Source organism: Solanum stenotomum, chromosome 12, assembly GCF_019186545.1.
Source record: "Solanum stenotomum isolate F172 chromosome 12, ASM1918654v1, whole genome shotgun sequence".
Taxonomy (NCBI): domain Eukaryota; kingdom Viridiplantae; phylum Streptophyta; class Magnoliopsida; order Solanales; family Solanaceae; genus Solanum; species Solanum stenotomum.
In genome coordinates, this window is record NC_064293.1 from 7,843,321 (window position 1) to 7,851,032 (window position 7,712).

Consider the following 7,712-nt stretch of genomic DNA (forward strand, 5'->3'; position numbering starts at 1 on the left):
TGGCGTGCACCACTTCCTCAAAATCATCCATCACCCCCACAAATTCACCAAAATACAGCTAGAATTCCTTTTCGTCCTAGAAAAGAATACAAGAAGGGAAATGGAGCTAAGGATGAGTTCACCCCTATTGGAGAATCATATGCTAGCTTGTTTCAAAAATTAAGAACGTTGAATGTTTTTAGTCCTATTGAAAGAAAGATGTCGAATCCTCCTCCGAGAAATCTTGATTATTCCCAACACTGCGCATATTGTTCTGATGCCCCAGGGCACAACATAGAAAGATGCTGGTACTTGAAAAAGGCAATTCAAGATTTGATCGATACTCGTCAAATTATAGTTGAAAGCCCAAATGGACCGAACATCAATCAAAATCCACTGCCCAGACATACTAAAACAAACATGTTAGAGATGATGAATGACCACGAAAAAGTTGCAGTCCCATACAAGCCAATCCTTAAGGTTGAAACTGGCATGGAAAGTTCAGCAAATGTCATTGACTTAACAAAAATGATGCCTTCAGGGGTGGAAAGTACGTCTGAAAAGTTGACCCCATCAAGCGCACCCATCCTAACTATAAAATGAGCACTTGAAGATGTTTGGGCAAGTTACAGAGAGGCAATATTGGTTGTTCCAAGAGGGTCAGACAAGCCTATCTTGATCGTGCAAGGAGCCTATATTTCACCTGTGATCATTAGGCCAGTGTCCCAACTTCCAATGACTAATTCCAAGGCTGTCCCTTGGAATTATGAGCCTATCGTCGTGACATACAAGGGGAAAGAAATTAATGAAGAAGTAGATGAAATAGGAGGAATGACTCGTTCGGGAAGATGCTTGCCTCGACTAAATTAAGGAAAAATAAAAATGACCAAATGCAAGTTAAAAGTCTAGTCATTGAAGGGGAGGCAGAGGAGTTCTTAAGAAAGATGAAATTGTCAGACTACTCCATTATGGAACAGTTAAGGAAAACTCCAGCCCAAATCTCTTTGTTGTCGTTGTTAATACATTCAGATGAACATCGTAAAGCTGTAATGAAGATTCTGAATGAAGCACATGTGCCTAATGAAGTTACAGTGAGTCAGTTAGAGAAGATTGCTGGGAGAATCTTTGAGGTAAACCGCATCACCTTTTCAGATGATGAACTACCTGTGGAAGGTACGAGACATAACCAAGGCCTCCATATCACTGTAAAGTGTGAGCTTTCATATGTCACTCGAGTTCTAATTGACGGAGGGTCTGGGGCAAATATTTGTCCATTGTCAACTCTACAAAAATTGAATGTTAATGTTGAAAGGGTACAACCTAACAACGTATGTGTTAGGGCGTTTGATAGGTCCAAAACAAATGTCATTCAGGAGATAGAGCTCATACTAAAAATAGGGCCTGTCGATTTCATTGTTAATTTTCAAGTGCTGAATATTAATGCATCCTACAATCTATTGTTGGGAAGACCATGGGTGCATAGGGCTGGGGCAGTCCCCTCTACGTTGCATCAAATGGTTAAGTTTGAATACGATTGACAAGAAGTGATTGTTCATGGTGAGGGGGATCTGTCAGTCTACAAGGACTCTTCCCTCCCTTTTATCAAGGCAAATAATAAGAATGAGGCACTGGTTTATCAAGCTTTTGAGGTAGTGGTTGTTGAGCATATCCTCGAGGGGAATCTCATTTCAAAACCACAACTACCCATGGCGTCCGTGATGATGGTAAATGAAATGCTGAAGCATGGGTTTGAACCAGGTAAAGGCTTGGGGATCTTCTTGCAAGGGAGAGCTTATCCAGTGAGTCCACGAAAGAGTTTGGGTACTTTTGGCTTAGGATACAAGCCTAGAGTCGGGACAAAATGAAGGCCAAGAAGCAGAAGAGAGATGTATGGTCACTTACTAAGCTTATACCACCCATATACAAATCTTTCCTCAAAGCCCGCACAGCAGAATCTTTTGAGTCACCACTCCCAGAGCCAGTGTTGGAGGTTCACGAAGAATTGATCAACTATTTTCAAGATTTATTCGTCGAGGCTGATATGATTGAACTCGGAGAAGGCACTAGCGACAGAGATGTGCAATTCATTGGTCCTGATGTCCAGCTGAACAATTGGGAGGCCACTCCTCTCCCTATTAAGAATGAGTCTTGGTAGTCTGTCTTGTTTTTCTTTTTGTCATCCGATTTATTCAAGGGTTGTAATTCGGATTTTGTCTCGTCGTTTTATTTCAAACTCTCTATTTTTATTTTCAATAAGATGTAATTATGTTTTTATTTCAGTCTAATATATTTATTTTGTTTTCTTCTATATAGTTCTTTCTATGCCGATTCTAGTGATATAACATGCATGCAGAATTTTTCACCGGATCTTAAAATCCAATCTAATCTTCGACCTAATCCTGAAATAATAAGTCAAGAAATTGAATATGATGAAGACGAAGTACTTGAAGAAGTAAGCAGGGATTTCAAATCTTTTGAGAATAAATCAAACTCAAATATGAATGAAACTGAGACGATAAATTTAGGGGATCATGAAAATATTAAAGAGACTAAGATAAGCGTACATGCTCGACATCAAAAGGAGGATATAATCCAGGCTCTGTTTGATTACAAGGATGTTTTTGCGTCATCTTATGATGACATGCCTGGATTAAGCACTGACATAGTGGTTCACAAGTTACCGATTGATCCTAAGTTCCCTCCAGTAAAGCAAAAGTTGAGAAAGCTTAAAACTGACATGAGTGTAATAATTAAAGAGGAAATCACAAAGCAACTTGAGGCCAAAGTCATTCGAGTCGCTCAATATCCTTCTTGGTTAGCCAACATCGTACCTGTCCCTAAGAAAGATGGCAAAGTTCGAATGTGTGTTGATTATCGTGATTTAAACAAAGCAAGTCCAAAAGATGATTTTCCTTTGCCCAACATTCATATTTTGTTGGATAATTGTGCTAAACATGAGATTGCATCTTTTGTGGATTGCCATGCGGGTTACCATCAGATTATTATGGATGATGAAGATGCAGAAAAAATGTCTTTTGTCACTCAATGGGGTACATATTGTTATCGGGTTATGCCTTTTGGATTAAAAAATGTGGGTGCAACTTATATGAGGGCAATGACAACCATGTTTCATGATATGATGCATAAAGAAATCGAAGTTTATGTGGATGATGTGATCATTAAGTAAAAAAAACAGTCAAATCATGTGCAAGACTTAAGAAGATTCTTCGAAAGGCTTCGCATGTATAATCTCAAGCTTAATCCTGCAAAATGTGTATTTGGAGTACCATCAGGAAAACTTTTGGGGTTTATAGTCAGTCGACAAGGTATCGAGTTAGATCCTTCAAAAATAAAAGCCATTCAGGAACTGCCACCTCCGAAGAATAAAACTGAGGTTATGAGCCTTCTAGGAAGGTTAAACTACATCAGCAGATTTATTGCTCAGCTCACAACAACTTGCGAGTCCATTTTTAAGTTGTTATAGAAGAATGCCACAGTCGAATGGACAGAAGAATGTCGAGAGGCTTTTGAAAGAATTAAGAATTACTTGTCGAATCCCCCTGTGTTGGTTCCTCCCGAGCCGGGTAGACCATTGATATCATATATGTCAGTACTGGATAATTCTTTTGGATGTGTATTGGGTCAGCATGATGGCACTGGGAAGAAAGAGCAGGCCATTTATTACCTCAGTAAAAAATTTACCGTTTATGAGTCGAAGTACACCCTTCTCGAAAGAACGTGTTGTGCCGTAACTTGGGTAGCACAAAAGTTGAAGCACTATCTTTCATCTTATACTACTTATCTCATTTCTCGTATGGATCCGTTAAAATACATTTTTCAAAAGCCCATGCCCACGGGCAGGCTTGCAAAATGGCAAATATTATTCATAGAGTTTGACATTATTTATGTGACGCGGACCGCAATGAAGGCTCAAGCCTTGGCAGATCATTTGGCAGAGAACCCTATTGATGATGAATATGAACCACTTAAGACCTACTTTCCAGACGAAGAGGTATCATGTATCGATGAAGTTATTCATAATAAGGATCAAGGATGGAAATTGTTCTTTGACGGTGCTGCTAACAAGAAGGGAGTTGGGATAGGAGCAGTTCTTATGTCTGAATTAGGGGAATATTTCCCTATAACAACCCAACTTAGATTCTATTGTACCAATAATATGTCAGAGTATGAGGCTTGCATTTTGGGCTTGAGGTTAGCTGTTGACATGGGCATCCAAGAGTTGCTAGTGCTAGGAGACTCAGACTTACTGGTCCATCAAATTCAAGGAGAATGGGAGACTCGTGACCCAAATCTCATACCAAATCAACATTGTTTACAAGATCTTTGTCGACGGTTTGTGTCAATCAAGTTTAGACACATTCCTAGAGTTCATAATGAGATTGCTGATGCATTCGCAACTTTATCTTAGATGCTCCAACATCCTGACAAAGCTCATATCGACCCTTTGTACATACAAATTCGTGATCAGCATGCTTATTGCAACTTGGTGGAAGAAGAATTTGACGGTAAACCTTGGTTCCATGATATTAAAACATATCTTCAGTCCAGAGAATGTCCTACTGATGTCACTAGCAATCAAAAAGGACTATTCGGCGACTAGCTAGCGGTTTTTTCTTAAGCGGAAGCATATTGTACAAGAAAACACCCGATTTGGGTCTTCTAAGATGTGTAAATGCTAAATAAGCTTCAACAATCATGATTGAAGTACTCTCAGGAGTTTGTGGACCTCACATGAATGGATATGTTCTGGCAAAGAAGATACTTCGAGCAGGTTATTATTGGCTCACCATGGAGCGGGATTCCATATGGTTTGTTCGTAAATGTAGTGAATGTCAAATACACGGTGATTTGATACATTCTCCTCCCTCCGAGTTGCATGCGATGTCTGCTCCATGGCCTTTCGTGGCATGGGGAATGGATGCGATTGGACCAATAGAACCAAAAGCATCGAATGGTTATAGGTTCATCCTGGTGGCCATTGATTACTTTACAAAGTGGGCGGAAGCAGTAACTTTTAAGTCAGTGACCAAGAAAGTCGTGGTGGATTTCATTCATTTCAACATCATCTGTCGATTCGGTATTCCAAAGGCAATTGTTATCGATAATGCTGCAAATCTCAACAGTCACTTAATGCAAGAGGTATGCCGTCAATTTAAGATTGAACATCGAAATTCGACTCCTTATCGCCCAAAAGCAAATGGGGCTGTAGAAGCTGCCAACAGAAATATTAAAAAGATACTTCGTAAAATGGTGCAAAGTTCTCGACAATGGCATGAAAAGTTGCCTTTTGCTTTGTTGGGTTATCGCACTACAGTTCGTACGTCAGTGGGTGCCACCCCCTATTCGCTGGTATATGGGACTGAGACAGTTATACCTGCAGAGGTTGAGATTCCATCCCTGCGGATTGTTGTAGAGGCTGAAATTGATGATGATGAGTGGATCAAAACACGCTTGGAGCAATTAAGTTTGATTGATGAAAAACGATTGACATCAGTATGCCATGGACAATTGTACCAGAAAAGAATGGCACGAGCATACAACAAAAAGGTGCGTCCTAGACGTTTCGAAGATGGTCAATTAGTGCTGAGACGTATTCTGCCACACCAGGCTGAAGTCAAAGGCAAATTTTCTCCGAATTGGAAAGGACCATTCATTATAAAGAAGGTACTATCCAATGATGCTCTTTACTTAGCAGATATAGAAGGTAAAATGACAGAAATGGTCATCAATGCTGATGCTGTGAAGAGATATTATATATGATATGATTTTTCGGTATTAGAAACCCTTATGTTTTGACTTGACATTTCAAAGGTTGATGTAATGGAAATTCTTAGTTCTGTATCTAAGTATTGATTCATATGTTGTCACCCTTGTTGAGAGCTAATTTACTTCCTTGGTTCTTCTGCTTTCTTGGCTCTTCCAAAAATAAAAAATATATATATAAAAAAAAATCAATCATCATGAACTACGTTTGACCTGATTCTTGTTTCAACAAGATACGTAGGCAACCCTGTCGTTGGGTTCGGTCTAACCAAACAAAAAATTCAAAATTCCATATTTGTAAAAAACTGGGGCAAATGTCATTTTTTTTATTCTTTCTATCCCAATACTAAAGTCGATCCCATCAGTTAAAGTCATATTTGAGACTTCATCTTATCATTTCTTTCTAACCTTGTACAAAAGTTGGATAAAGACCTTTGGATAAACCTTTGAAGTGTCAAGAGTAAGTATGTTAAGGGTACAAATGATGAAACCATGAGAGAGTCTTATCGGTGAAAACCCTAACTGGGCATCATAAGGCGAATGCGAGTTGAGAGAAACAAAAATGAGAGAGTCTTATTGGTGAAAACCCTAACTGGGCATCATAAGGCAAATGTGAGTTGGGAGAAACAAAAATGAGAGAGTCTTATTGGTGAAAACCCTAACTCGGCATCATAAGGCGAAGGTGAGTTGTGAAAATAAATAAAAAATGAGAGAGTTTTATTGGTGAAAACCCTAACTGGGCATCATAAGACGAATGTGAGTTGAGAGAAATAAAAATGAGAGAGTTTTACTGATGAAAACCCTAACGGGCACCATGAGGCGAATGTGAGTTGAAGGATTCAAAGTGAAAGAGTTTTAGTGGCAAAAACCCTCGTGGATATCATAAGGCGAATAAGAGTTTGAAATTAGTTATGACTTCGTCAAATAGTTGGAACTCCACATCAAGATTAGATGATCAATAATGGTTGATGAATAGATTGGATGGACAAATCGGGTAATCAATTCAAATTGCATGTCATGATCAGTAGAGTCGGCTACCACACTTAGATAAGTTTTTCTTTCTTCCTCTTTCCAAAAGAGAGTTTTCATCGAATCATTTTCTGCTATTCTCGTGTAGTATATATTTTCTTTCACTTTTCATCGCTTTGTTTCATATGTTCTTGAGTCGAGTTTATGTCAAGAAAGTAAGAAAGGATTTCAAGACTTGTTACCAACTCTAAATTTGTACAATGCAAAATATCAGGCCAATGAGTTATCATCTGTTGGCAAGTTTTGGATTCAGAAGAAGTCCATGGTTTGATGAAGGGTAAACAATGAGTGTCATGACATAAAGGCAGATATTGGACTTAAGTCCCTCAAAATGAGCAAATTTGGGTGAAAATACAATCAATCAATAACGAGCACTGGGTGTTTGGAAAAAGTAAAACACGATGAGTACTTGAGCAATCCTCGTCAAAAGGCAGAACCACAAACCAACCACCACGTTTTTAAACTCACAAATTTTATTTGTTGAAGTAGGGGCACAAGTTATTTCGAGATCAAAGATCCAAAAACCTAGATGTTCAATTTAGTCTACGAAGAGCTAAATGGCAACAATGCACACGAATTATAGTCCATATTTGGTAAGTGTCTGTTTGTCTTATTAGTCTATGGAACATAGTGTAGCAAGGACCCTCCTGAATAATGGGACGTAGTATAGCAAGGACCCTCCTGAATAATGGGACGTAGTATAGCAAGGACTCTCATGAATGATGGGATGTAGTGTAGCGAGGACCCTCCTGAATAATGGGACGTAGTATAGCAAGGACCCTCCTGAATAATGGGACGTAGCGTAGCAAGGACCCTCATGAATAATGGGACGTAGTATAGCAAAGACCCTCATGAATAATGGGACGTAGTATAGTAAGGACCCTCCTGAATAATGGGACGTAGTGTAGCAAGGACCCTCC

General features: G+C 39.1%; 1 pseudogene; it reads left to right on the forward strand.

Annotated features, from left to right (window-relative positions):
- Nucleotides 1-411: 411 nt before the first annotated feature.
- LOC125849494 (uncharacterized) lies at nt 412-5,760 on the forward strand (annotated as a pseudogene).
- The last annotated feature ends 1,952 nt before the right edge of the window (nt 5,761-7,712 follow it).